We start from the raw sequence: 14,469 nt of genomic DNA, 5'->3' as shown, positions 1-14,469 counted from the left end.
AACAAGGCAAGTAAGCAGTGCTTAATTAGAGATAGCCACGCCATGTGAAAACAATTGCTGTTATTTTATTTTGTAGTCGAGGGAAGTCTTTAAGAAAGAAATCCTTTCAAAAGATTCTTATCAACTGATTGGAAGAAAAGAAGACGCCCTAGATGGGAACACTGCTACATAATGTGTGTTGATTTACAATGATGGACAAGCAGCCATCACTTACAGGTCGATACTGTAACGTGCGGTTGAAGATTTGCCGTCTGTAACGTGCTGGGAGCGCACAATTCGGACGCGTAAGGCGATTCAGCGATACAGTCTCCAGTTTCACACGTCCTTAGCGCTTTTTAAAACAGACGCATAACCCTTTCCGCACGCAGCATGTATATGCTATGTAAATGAACGAATTAGCTGTATAATGAAGGAATTAGCTATTCCCCTCCGATATTGTGACACGCGCTCAGATTATCTCCTTTGTAACCCGCTATTTTGCCGCGTCCTTAACCTGTTAGTTTACCGCCACCCTCTACTTGGTGTTAGTGTGGTGTTCGAAAATTAAAATGGGAATAAAGTGTAAAAAATGGTGTAAAAAAAGTGTAAAAACATTGCTTACCTGCCCTGGCCCCGTCCGGTCTCCGGTGCAGCCCCAGTCCTGTCCCCTCCTCCCGAAGCAAAAAAAAAAAAAAAAACCCCGAAAAAGTAGGAAGGCTCGGGCCTGCTACGGTAGTCCCTTCTCCCTTCTCCTCTCCTCCCGATTTCGGCGCTCAAAGCGGCCGGGTGGGCGTGCATTCATCCAGGTAGAGGGAGCCGGCGGCGAAAGCGGCCTCCGGCTCCCTCTGCCTGGATGAATGCACGGCCCCCGCCGGCAGTGAATGAATACCCGTGCGATTTCGGCGCTCAAGGCATGAGCTCAAGGCATGAGCGCCGAAATCGCACGGGCATTCATTCACTGCCGGCGGGGGCTGTGCATTCATCCAGCGGCCCCCGCCGGCCGCGAATGAATGCCCGTGCGATTTCGGCGCTCAAGGCAGTCACATGACATGACGTCACGCCTTGAGCGCCGAAATCGCACGGGCATTCATTCGCGGCCGGCGGGGGCCGGGCATTCATCCAGGCAGAGGGAGCCGGAGGCCGCTTTCGCCGCCTGCTCCCTCTGCCTGGATGAATGCCCGGCCCCCACCGGCAGTGAATGAATGCCCGTGCGATTTCGACGCTCATGCCTTGAGCGCCGAAATCGAACGGGCATTCATTCACTGCCGGCGGGGGCCGTGCATTCATCCAGGCAGAGGGAGCCGGAGGCCGCTTTCGCCGCCGGCTCCCTCTGCTTGGATGAATGCACGCCCACCCGGCCGCCTTGAGCAGTTTTGTTTTTTTTTTTTTGCTTCGGGAGGAGGAGACAGGACTGGGGCTGCACCGGAGACTGGACGGGGCCAGGGCAGGTGAGCGGGGGCTGGGGGATAGTTTGCCGAGCATCGGGGAACATAACTGTCCACTTCCTGGTACCTGTCATTTTAAATGTCATTTGAAATGACATTTGAAATGACAGATACCAGCGCAGCCGTGAAGCGTTAGGCCCGCGAACCCAGGATACTGTATAGGTGCTCTATACAGTAAAATGGGTTGCGCGGGCCTAACGCTTGCCTAAGGCTTCGCAGCCGCGGCATGCATTTGCATGCAATTAGAAGAGAGTATAGAGCGGTAGGTGAAGAGAACTGTGCGTGCGGGGAACGAGGGTGCGCCTGACACTGCCGCACTGTTTCTACTGCGGCCTTAGAGTATCGATCTGATAGGAGGGTGCAGGGCCCTGGACGAATCAGCAGCATAGGAAGAGTGCCTTATCTGAAACAAGTGTTCTTAGTGGACAGCAACTCAAACAGCCACACAAGTTATCCTACCAGGTGGAGTTCAGACAGGCTCTTTATCTGTGGTCAGAATCTTCTAGATCTTTGCTCTGAGCATGCATGGTTCTTTCCACCCAATGGTCTGTGTTCTAGAGTCCCTCAATTTTGTCCAGTAGATGATTTAGTTAGCTTTCCTAGGAGGCGGGAGCGATTGTGTGGCTGTTTGCATTGCTGTCCACGGAGAACACCCTATCAGATAAGCAATTCTGCTTTCCTAGCATATAGCAGATAGACTCAGGACCAATGGGTATAGAGTACTCCTGATAGCAGTTGGAGACGGATCAGATTTCAATCTGACGTCAGCCCCTAGTACATAGACCCCTGCAGGAAGTGCAGCTCTTCAGTATTTTCCATCCCCATAGCAGTTAGGGACTATCTGCACACTCTCAACAGGGAAAACCCAAAATTCGGAAGAAAACTTACCTCTGAAGATGAGCCCCGCTCTACTTGGGATGTTATCCTTGGGTCCCTCCCCCCCGTGGTCCCTCGAAGGTAAGCCTCGGTCCGGCGGCCGAATTGCGGCGAGGATCTAGCCCCCGATCTGGGCGCGGCTGAGAGGCAGCGGGTGCACCCTCGAGCGTGGCGGTGAAGGTATTTACACTCTTCCCCCCGCAGCCAGAGACCGCCCGGAACGAAACCGGGAAGCACCGAAGACAAGGTAAGGTAGAAATCTTCAGCATAGACTCCGGTCTCCGAGGTTCGAGGAGTCGCACAGGTCGCCGGCCGGGACCGGTGCCGCCGGGTTGATCCGCCCTAGCAGGGCCAGGCCCCGGTTAATTCCAAGAGTCTTCCCATGTGGAGACCCTCCGAGATGGTTGCCATTTTGCCCGCGTGGTAGCCATCGCCATCTTAGCCCTATTTGCCGCTCTGTCTGCCGTCTCAACCCGGGCGCACAAGGTTCGCTAGGCGCACAAAATACATGTGCGCATAAAGTTACACGGGCATCGCGCACCTACCGGGCTAAGCGCATATCTACCACTTGGGTGCACACCTACGCGCACAACCCGCATGCACGTCTTAGGCGCGCCGGAGTGCACAAGGGTTTACGTGCCTATAGCCATGGCACCCCCGAAAACGGAGATCAAGGCTCAAGGCCTCTGCCAGCATGCCATATCAGAGCCGCACAAACGAAGAAGCCAACGCCCTATGCGCTCAGGGGTAGATTTTCAAAAAGCGCGCCTTCGCGTACTTTTGTTGGCGCATCAGGCGCAAACAAAAGTACGCTGGATTTTAATAGATACGCGCGTAGCCGCTAAAATCCTGGATCGGCACGCGCAAGGCTGCCGATTTCGTGTATTCAGCGCGCGCCGAGCCGCGCAGCCTGCCGCCGTTCCCTCCAAGGCCGCTCCGAAATCAGAGCGGCCTTGGAGGGAACTCGCTTTCGCCCTCCCCTCACCTTCCCCTCCCTTCCTCTATCTAACCCACCCCCCCGGCCCTATCTAGACCCCCCCCTACCTTTGTTGGGGGATTTACGCCTCCCGGAGGGAGAAGTAAATCCCCGCGCGCCAGTGTGCCTCTAGCGCGCCGAGACGGGACCTGGGGGCGGTTCCGGAGGCCGCGGCCACGCCCCTGGACCACCCCGGACCGAAACCACGCCCCCGGGCCCGCCCCCAAAACGCCGCGTCCCGCCCCCAAAACGCCACGCCAATCCGCCACACCCCCCTCGAAAAACCCCGGGACTTACGCGAGTCCCGGGGCTCTGCGCGCGCCGGTAGGCCTATGGAACATAGGCGCACCGGCGCGCAAGGCCCTGCTCGCGTAAATCCGGGCGGATTTACGCGAGCAGGGCTCTTAAAATCCGCCCCTCAGTGCGAGGAGGCCCTGGGAGATCCAGTCCAGAGCCAGTCCTACCCAGGACCGAGTACTAGCTCCTCAGTGAGTACCCCGGACTTAGCAAATTCCAGCGGGACACCCCCTCAGACGGGGACCCCCAGGGACTCGACGCCCGTTAGCTTGGACCCAGCGTCTATCTCATGGTTGGAATTCTTCAAAGAGCTTCACACCTTTGTCCACATGGAGACGGAGCCTCCGGCTAAACAACCACAGCCTCCGCCAGAAGACCCTTATGCCCCAGGCCCCTCTAGGCCTAAACAAATGTTTCCACCACCCAGAAGCCCCACCTATGGGAACACGGACAACTCTGAAGAGGAAGCAGAGCCCCTAGAAGAGGGGGAACTCCCCCCGGGGACAGAGCCTCACCAAACCATGAGACGCTTCTTCACCAAGGACGAGCTCCCAGGCCTGGTCACCCACAGCCTGAAGGAGCTCGCTATCCCGGGTGCAAGTGCTTCGGGGAGCCTAAGATGAATCCCCTGCTAGAAGGCCTCCGCAGACCTCCCGCCATTTCCCTCTGTTACAAGCTGTCCAGCAGCTAATTGACCTGGAATGGAATTCACCAGAGTCCACATTCAAAGGGGGACAAGCCATGGCAGCCATGTACCCCCTGGACCCGGCAGCCAAAGACCTTCTGACATGTCCAAAAGTGGATGCCATGGTCTGCACGGTCTCGAAGCGCACTACTATCCCAGTGGAGGGAGGAGCAGCGCTCAAAGATGCTCATGACTAGCATCTGGAATCCATCCTTAAACAGTCCTTTGACATCGCCGCTGTCTCCCTACAAATAGTGGCCTGCTGCACCGTAGTGACACGTGCCTGCCTCTCTCAGACCAGGAGCAACACCCCTGGGGAGGCCATGGAACCAGCGAGTCCCCATTGCCGCGCCTACTGGAGGACAGGAATAAGAGAAACCAGCGACCCTTCCCCCGGTCCGCCATGGACAAAGGTTCACAGCGCTTCAATCCATACAGAAGCAACTATCAAGCGCCCCGCCCTATGGGCAGGAGCCAGTCCTTTCGGAACAAGCACAATAAGAGGGGAACTAGCTCGGGTCCAGGCCCCAGCTGCGCCCCACAATGAGATTCAGCCGACCCGTCCGAGGGAAGAAGCCATAGGGAGTAGACTAGCCCTGTTCTACCACAGATGGGTCGAGATAACTTCGGACAAGTGGGTCCTAGCCATCATTCGGGAGGGGTACTACCTGGATTTTCTACGAACCCCTCCGGACAAGTTTGTGGAATCCCCCTGCCATGACCTCTCCAAGAGGGCGGCAGTGGAAGCTACACTGACCAGACTACTGGCCCTCGAGGCCATAACCCCAGTGCCTCCACAAGAAATAAATACTGGGCATTATTCCATGTATTTTATCGTCCCCAAGAAAGAGGGAATGTTCAGGCCCATCCTGGACCTCAAGTCGGTCAACCGCCACCTGAGGATTCCCCGCCTCCACATGGAAACCCTACGCTCCGTAATAAGGGCGATGCAACCGGGAGAGTTTCTCACATCCCTGGATCTTTCGGAAGCCTACCTACACATCCCAATTCATCGGGGACATCAGCGCTTCCTACACTTCAAAATCCTGGACCGTGACTACCAGTTCCGGGCACTACCCTTTGGGTCAGCCACAGCGCTGACCCGACGTTCACAAAGATCATAGTAGTGGTGGCGGCAACACTGAGGAAGGAAGGAATCCTCGTACACCCTTAGACGATTGGCTGATCAGGGCGAAATCCCCGAGGAAAGCCACCAAGCAACCAACAGAGTCAAAACTCTACTGGAGAGCCTCGGATGGGTGGTCAACACAAACAAAAGTTGTCTGCAGCCCTCACAGTCTCTAGAATACCTAAGAGTTCGATTCGACACCAAAGAAGACAAGGTCAGCCTGACTCCCACAAGGAGATCAAAACTGAGGAACCACTTACAAATCCTGCTGAGTGACCCTCGCCCCACAGCATGGGATTACCTACAAGTCCTCGGTCTGATGGCATCCACACTGGAAGTAGTGCCATGGGCGCGCGCTCACTTCTATCGCGATGGAATCCACTGTCTCAGAACTACTCTGTACGCCTATCACTCCCGGGCAGAGTCCGGACCCAGCTACGGTGGTGGCTGCATGTCAGCCACCTGAGCCAGGAAACAAGGCTGTCTTCACCAATCTGGACCCTGCTCACCACAGATGCCAGCCTACGAGGATGGGGAGCACACTGCGAGGAGTTAACCGCCCAAGGGCAGTGGAACGCAGAAGAGTCGGGATGGAATATCAACCGCCTAGAAGCGAGGCGGTCAGACTAGCCTGCCTACGTTGCGTTCTCAGACTCCGAGACAATGCGGTCAGATTAATGTCAGACAACGCCACAACAGTGGCCTACATCAACAGTCAGGGGGGAACCAGAAGCCAACAGGTGTCTCTGGAAATAGACCCACTAATGTCGTGGGCAGAAGTAAACCTCCAGGGGATCTCAGCCGTCCACATCGCCGGGAAAGACAACATCACGGCGGACTACCTCAGCAGAGAAAGTCTAGACCCAGGAGAATGGAAGCTGTCGTCCTCAGCATTCCAAATGATAGTGAACCGGTGGGGGACACCAGACATGGACCTTCTGGTAAACTGGTCCAAAGCCCAAATACCCAGGTACTTCAGCCGCAGGCGGGAACCTCAGTTCCAGGGGATCGATGCCCTGGTACAGACTTGGCCACAGGGGACCCTATTATACGCCTTTCCGCCATGGCCCCTATTGGGCGCAATCATTCACAAGATACAGCTACACAAGGGACTAGTACTTCTGGTGGCCCCGGACTGGCCAAGAAGACCGTGGTATGCAGACATGAGGCGACTATTGGCAGGGACCCCCCTGCCACTGCCTCCACACAGAGACCTGCTTCAACAAGGACCGATCCTCCAGGAGGATCCATTGAGAGGGTTCTCCTGAGAAAGAGCGGATACTTGGGGGCTGTAATCGACACCCTACTCCGAACATGCAAGTTCTCCACATCTTTGACGTATATAAGGATTTGGAGAGTATTCGAAGCCTGGTGCGAAGACCACGACAACCTACCATGCTCATTCAAAATTCCCCCGATCTTGGAATTCCTACAGAATGGACTTCAGAAGGGATTGTCACTCAACTCCATCAAGGTACAGGTGGCCGCATTGTCATGCTACGGCACCAAGAGCGAGGGCGACAGCATAGCCTCTCACCCGGACGTTTCAAACTTCCTGAAAAGAGTCAAACACATCCGCCCACCCCTAAAGTGGTCAGTTCCTCTCTGGAACCTCAACCTGGTCCTGGAGTTTCTAGCAGGAGCCTCATTCAGGCCCCTCTGCGGACTGTCTCTCCGACTATTGACTTTGAAGACATCATTCCTGCTGGCAGTTTGTTCAGCCCGCCGCATTTCGGAACTACAAGCACTGTCCTGCCATGAGCCATTCCTCAGGCTCACCCCGGGAACCATCCAGCTACGCACGGTCCCTTCGTTCCTTCCCAAAGTGGTGTCACACTGTCATCTTAACCAAACCATCTCTCTACCATTGCCGGATGAGTTTAAGAATTCGGAAGAAGCTCGAAGTCTATGTCACCTCAACATCGGCAGACTTCTATCCAGATACCTGGAAGTGTCGGAACCTGTACGAAAAACAGACCACCTATTCGTCATTCACAGCGAGAACAGACAAGGGTAAGCGGCCTCGCGGGCAACCATAGCCCACTGGATCAAAGAAGTCATCAAGGCGGCCTATGTAGAAGCAGGCAAGCCGCCGCCTCTACAAGTCAAGGCCCATTCTACTAGAGCCCAGGCAGTGTCATGGGCAGAAACCAGAATGTTGTCACCCGCCGAGATTTGCAGGGCGGCAACATGGTCCTCCATCCATACCTTCTCCAGGTTCTACCGCCTGGATGTTCAGGCTCGGGAGGACATGGCATTTGCAAGGACAGTACTAAGTGGATCACGGGCAGCCTCCCACCCGGCTCAGGAGTAGCTTTTATACATCCCATTGGTCCTGAGTCCATCTGCATACACTAAGGAAAAGGAGATTATCAGGTAAGTAATCTCAACATTACTTACCTGATAATTTTGTTTTCCTTAGTGTAGACAGATGGTCTTAGCATCCCACCCTTGGCTGCCGTTACTCATGGAATTTTCGAATGATTCAAGGCTAAGCCATGCTTTCCTTCACTTAGGACACCCACCCTGCCGGGTGTCGACGCTTTCCGGTTGAGGGCCCTGGTGGTCTCCAGCTATAGCCAATTCAACCAGATCAAGTTAATCAAGTTATAAAGTTTATCCAAGTTATGAAGTTATTCAAGTTAATCAAATTAGTCAGTCACACATATATCCACAATGCTTTTCGAGGAGAATACTGAAGAGCTGCACTTCCTGCAGGGGTATATGTACTAGGGGCTGACGTCAGATTTAAATCTGATCCGTCTCCAACTGCTATCAGGAGTACACTAAACCCATTGGTCCTGAGTCTGTCTGTCTACACTAAGGAAAACGAAATTATCAGGTAAGTAATTTCTCCATTTCTTCATGGACAAGCATGCAACACAGCCGCTCAAGTGGGCCTCCTGAGCTTGTGTTGCTACACTATGTATATATATTTTTTAATTTTATTATTATTATTATTATTATTTTTGTAACCCTGAAATATTTGCAGAAAGCTACTTTTCTCTCTTTATTTTTTGAGTCCTTATGTGCTGCTTGGAAGACCACTTTTACAAAGGCTGCATCAGAATTGAGACATTTCCCTGACAATAGTGTTTTATAAATGTGTCCTTGGTAGTCCATGTTGCAACTTGCAATATCTCAGATATGGGTATAGTATTCTGATATGCTGTTGAAGTAACCATTGCTCATATATGATGCGGTTTTATCGGCATTGGTGGTGCAAGTTCTTTTAAAGTATAGTTTATTTGTTGACATTTTGCCCTTATTGTCTGCATAGGATTTAAAGAGCTGATTTGTCTTCTGATAAGTCTCTGTTCTTGAAAGATAATACAGTAGGGCTCATCTACAATCCAGTGAATGGTAAATCTGTTCTTGTTTTGTTTTGTGAGGCTTTGGGTAGAACAACAGTAACTGTATGGTTTGGTTCAGATGGAAGTCTGATACCACTTTTGGTATAGATCAGTGAGCCTGTTATGCTGGTGGACCCTTGGACTGAGGGGGAGTTGATGCTACCTGTAGGAAGGAGCCCCACAGGTCCCCACCATCAGTAGGAAAGGCTCGTGGAAGCAGAGGCCCAGCTGGAGCTTCACTAATACCAGCCCATGTTCCCCTTAGGTTGAGCCTTCAGGTGCGGGGCTGGCTGATCTTAGGTGTGGCCTTTGCAGAGGTGGACGTCCAGGAAGTTGGAACATTGCAGGCAGCACGCCAAAGGGTCGGTTGAGGAACAGCCAGGGGTTCAGAGAAGAGAGGGTCATACAGGCCGAGGTCAGGGGCAGGCATCAAAGCTCATGGTCAAGTCCAGGCAAAGGTTGAGGCAGGCGGTGAGAAGTGTAGGGTCGAAGTCTAGTCCGGGATTAAGCCAAGATCAGTCCATATGGAAGAAAGAAGAAGACCAGGAACTCAGCAAACCACTGCTCCAGATGGGGAAGACCTATTGCCAAGGCAAAGGCTGCAGGCAAGGACCAGCCTTAAATAGCCCAAGGGCGATGATGTCAGCAACAAGGGCTACAGGATTTTTCCCATCGCAGGCCCTTTAAATTGAGGTGATCAAATTTGAAAATGAGACAAAATTATTCAGAGTAGTTAAATCACATGCAGATTGGATAAATTGCAGGAGGACCCTGTCAAACTGGAAGATTGGGCTTCCAAATGACAGATGAAATTTAATGTGGACAAGTGCAAGATGATGCCTATAGGGAAAAATAATCCATGCTGTAGTTATACGATGTTAGGTTCCATATTAGGAGTTACCACCCAGGAAAAAGATCTAGGGGATATAGTGAATAATATGTTAAAATTGTTGGGTTAGTGTGCTGTGGCGATCAAAAAAGCAAACAGAATTTTAAGAATTATTAAGAAGGGAATGGTGAATAAAACAGAGTGTCATAATTCCTCTTTTTTGCTCCAAGGTTCTGAAGGAAACTAGAAAATGAAATTCCAGACCTATTAGTAAAAATTTGTAACCTATCATTAAAATCATCCATTGTACCTGAAGACTGGAGGATAGCTAATGTAACCCCAATATTTAAAAAGGGCTCCAGGGGTGATCCGGGAAACTAGAGACCAGTTAGCCTGACCTCAGTGCCAGTAAAAATAGTGGAAAGTGTTCTAAACATTAAAATCACAGAACATATAGAAAGACATGGTTTAATGGAACAAAGTCAGCATGGCTTTACCCAAGGCAACTCTTGCCTCACAAAACTGCTTCACTTTTTTGAAGGAGTTAATAAACATGTGGATAAAGGCGAACTGGTAGATGTAGTATACTTGGATTTTCAGAAGGCGTTTGACAAAGTTCCTCATGAGAGGCTTCAAGGAAAAGTAAAAAGTCATGGGATAGGTGGCGATGTCCTTTCCTGGATTGCAAACTGGCTAAAAGACAGGAAACAGAGAGTAGGATTAAATGGACAATTTTCTCAGTGGAAGGGAGTGGGCAGTGGAGCACCTCAGGGTTCTGTATTGGGACCCTTATTTTTCAATATATTTATAAATGATCTGGAAAGAAATACGATGAGTGAGATAATCAAATTTGCAGATGATACAAAATTGTTCAGAGTAGTTAAAACACAAGCACATTGTGATAAATTGCAGGAAGACCTTGTGAGACTGGAAAATTGGGCATCAAAATGGCAGATGAAATTTAATGTGGATAAGTGCAAGGTGATGCATATAGGGAAAAATAACCCATGCTATAATTACACAATGTTGGGTTCCATATTAGGTGCTACAACCCAAGAAAGAGATCTAGGCGTCATAGTGGATAACACATTGAAATCGTCAATTCAGTGTACTGCGGCAGTCAAAAAAGCAAACAGAATGTTGGTAATTATTAGAAAGGGGATAGTGAATAAAACGGAAAATGTCATAATGCCTCTATCGCTCCATGATGAGACCGCACCTTGAATACTGTGTACAGTTTGGTCGCCGCATCTCAAAAAAGATATAATTGCAATGGAGAAGGTACAGAGAAGGGCTACTAATATGATAAGGGGAATGGAACAGCTCCCCTATGAGGAAAGACTAAAGAGGTTAGGACTTTTCAGCTTGGAGAAGAGACGACTGAGGGGGGATATGATAGAGGTGTTTAAAATCATGAGAGGTCTAGAACGGGTAGATGTGAATCGGTTATTTACTCTTTCGGATAATAGAAAGACTAGGGGGCACTCCATGAAATTAGCATGTGGCACATTTAAAACTAATCGGAGAAAGTTCTTTTTTACTGAACGCACAATTAAACTTTGGAATTTGTTGCCAGAGGATGTGGTTAGTACAGCTGTGTTTAAAAAAGGATTGGATAAGTTCTTGGAGGAGAAGTCCATTATCTGCTATTAATTAAGTTGTCTTAGAAAATAGCCACTGCTATTACTAGCAACGGTAACATGGAATAGACTTAGTTTTTGGGTACTTTCCAGGTTCTTATGGCCTGGATTGGCCACTGTTGGAAACAGGATGCTGGGTTTGATGGACCCTTGGTCTGACCCAGTATGGCATGTTCTTATGTTATGGTGAGATCGCACCTAGAATATTGTGTGCAATTTTGATCGCCATGTCTCAGAAAAGATATAATTGCATTGGAGAAAGTACAGAGAAGAGCGACCAAAATGATAAAGGGGTTAGAACGTCTCCCCTATGAGAAAAGGCTAAAGAGTTTAGGGCTGTTCACCTTGGAGAAGAGACAGTTGAGGGGACATATGATGGTGGTCTGTAAAATCATGAGAGAACTAGGAACGGGTAAATGTGAATCGGTAATTTACTCTTTCAGATAATAGGACTAGGGTGCACTCCATCAGGCCAGTGCAATACAGTGCACTCAGCCGAACACACTGGTTAACCTTTGGTTGGATACACATTTTAGATGCGTGTCCACAACCCTTTATGCTATAACGGGATTAATATGTCCAACCCCCTGCAAAGCTAATAGCACTCATCACATGTAAATTCATGTTGATGAGGCTATTAGATATTCTCCTCTGATGCAAAAAAAATGTGCTCCTGACACACAATTTTATCTTCATAAATTAATGCCTGCCCAGAGCAGGCATATATTTTTGAGCAGCCCAAAAAGTATACAGAAAAGCAGAAAATACTTCTTTTCTGTATTTCCTCCAACTTAATATCTTGGCGATATTAAGTCAGTGGAACAAAAAGGAGAACGGTTAAAAAAAAGATATTTTTTTTTTAAAGTGTGCGAGCAGTCAGGAAAATTAACAAGTGTCCGTTTACCTAACCCACTGACAGCCGACCTGTCCTGGGCGCCCGTTGCCAAGAAGGCGCTAGGGGTGCATAATTTCCCCTAGCTCCTCCTTTTGACCGCAGCAGCTGATTTTAAATATTAAATCAGGCATCCCGGAGAGGTCGATCAACGCGCGTTAGGAGAGCAGGAGCTCAATCATGAATGCCTGTTTTCCCCGTGCCAATATTGCATCAGCCTGCACATTGTTAGCAAGTTACACATTTAAAATAAATTAGAGAAATTTCTTTTTCACTCAGCGCACGATTAAGCACTGGAATATATTGCCGGAGGATGTGGTTAGGGCAGTTAGTGTAGCTGGTTTTAAAAAAGGTTTGGATAAGTTCCTGGAGGAGAAGTCCATAAACTGCTATTAATTTGACTTAGGGAATAGCCACTGCTATTACTGGCATTAGTAGCATGGGATGTATTTAATGTTTGGGTACTTGCCAGGTACTTGTAATCTGGATTGGCCACCGTTGGAAACAGGATGCTGGGCTTGATAGACCCCCGATCTGACCCAATATGGCAATTTCTTATGTTCTTATACATTTTGGATGAGTTCTTAGGATTACTCTGTTGTCATAGAACATATTGTATGGTTTAGTGACCATTAGAGCCTGTAATTCACTTACTCTTCTTGCTGATGTCACTGCTATAAGACAATAGCCCTTTCAGATGAGGAACTCTAATGGCACATTGACCATTGGTTCAAATGGTGTAGTTAATTGTTGAAGTACTAGAGTCAAATCCCAATGAGGCATACACAGTCTTAGGGGAGGGTTCTTCCAACCCTTCATAAATTTTTGGATGATAGGTTCTTGTGAAATTGGTTTATTCAGCAAACTATTATGGTACGCTGCTATAGTACTTAAATGAACTTGTATATATTATTTGTTAAACCTTAATTAAAAAGTTGAGAGAGGTGATTTGCGTAGTCATGTGGAGTTATGTTGTTACTCGAACACCATATTGAAAATCTTTTCCATTTGCATGCATAAATCTTCCTTGTGGAGGGTTTTCTTGCTGCTTGTAAGATGTCAGTAATATACCATGGCAGGTTAATGTGTTGATAGGGTCGCAACTCAAGAGCCATGCTGTTAAAGCTGATATCTTCAGATTTGGATGTAGTAGGGTTCCGTTGAATTGAGTTATTATGTTGGGCTTGAGAGGCAGTCAAATTGGCAGCTGAATAGCCATGCATTTTAGCCAAGGAAACCAAGGTTGTCTTGGCCAGTACAGTGCTATTGATATCAGTCTTCCCTTGCCTTTCCTTAATTTAGAAGTGTTTTCAATATTAGAGGAATTGGCAGGTATGCATATCTCAGTGCTTGGTCCCATGAATCATGAAGGCAACCTGTGCTATGGAATTCTAAAAGTACCTTTTGGAACAATATTTCTGCATTTTGTGATTGAATGGAGCTGCAAAGAGAACTATTTCCTGCTTCCCCCACTTTTGGAAGATTGTCTAATGTTTGATGATCTATGGACCATTTGTGTAGATGCAATTGGCGGGTCAATCAATCTGCAATATGACTTTACTTCCCTGGTATGTATCTCGCTGATAAGTGAATGTTGCGATGTAGTACTTAGTCCCAAATCTGCGTTGCTTGTTTGAAGAGGGCATAGGATCCTATTCCTCCCTGTTTGTTGATGTAAAACATTGTTACTTGGGGGAGGTCAAGATTGCCGCGAGCTGAGGATGCTTTTCTTGCTGTCTGCTGTTAACGTTCTGTTTCCTTCTCAATGGCTCTGAAAAGAAAAGGGAAGATGTGAGTTTTCCCTTCTGAACCTACTCAACCTCCCGGGACAGCAAACAATAACATCTTTTGCGTCCTCGGTTTCTGTTCTGTCCAGTACCCAGTTCACCGTTGCTGGATTTGAAGGGTCTGCCGGGCGTGCTTCCTCTCTTGAGTGCAGCACTGTTGCAGGAGTATGACGTCTCTCTACAGCCAGTGCGGGAGGAGGCCGAGGAGATTTGCTGCCTGTACAATCCTTGCAGGAGTTGGGAGCGTCTTTTCCCGATTTGGCTGTGGCTATTCGGAGAGTGGTATTGCAGCGCTGCAGATATTGCTGGATGGCGTTCCTCCTTTGGTGCCTTTCTCTTCTGGGCAGTCTTTTCCTGTTGGTGAGCTCTCCCAGCTCTTTCACAAACCGGCAGAAGTAATATTGGATTCCCTTTGGGACATGATTGCCAAGTTTGGCCAGATTCTTTGTGCCTCTGTGAGTAAAATGGCTCTCAGGAAAGATAATTTGTCTTTAGGAGCCTCATTCGGTTTTTTTTTAATCTCTTTTATTGGCAAGTAATTTTAACACAATTTTGCATTCCAATGAGGAAAATTGGAATTA

At 49.0% G+C, this 14,469-nt stretch overlaps 1 protein-coding gene across 1 annotated transcript in view; it reads left to right on the top strand.

The window, feature by feature from the left end:
- Nucleotides 1–14,469, top strand: part of LOC115095758 (solute carrier family 35 member G1-like) — a 53,979-nt gene that overhangs the window by 950 nt on the left and 38,560 nt on the right. The window lies entirely within an intron of this gene.

The sequence above is a fragment of the Rhinatrema bivittatum genome, chromosome 7, assembly GCF_901001135.1.
Source record: "Rhinatrema bivittatum chromosome 7, aRhiBiv1.1, whole genome shotgun sequence".
In the NCBI taxonomy this organism is placed as follows: domain Eukaryota; kingdom Metazoa; phylum Chordata; class Amphibia; order Gymnophiona; family Rhinatrematidae; genus Rhinatrema; species Rhinatrema bivittatum.
Note: the sequence above shows the minus strand (reverse complement) of the source record. Positions and strands in the feature narration are given on the sequence as shown.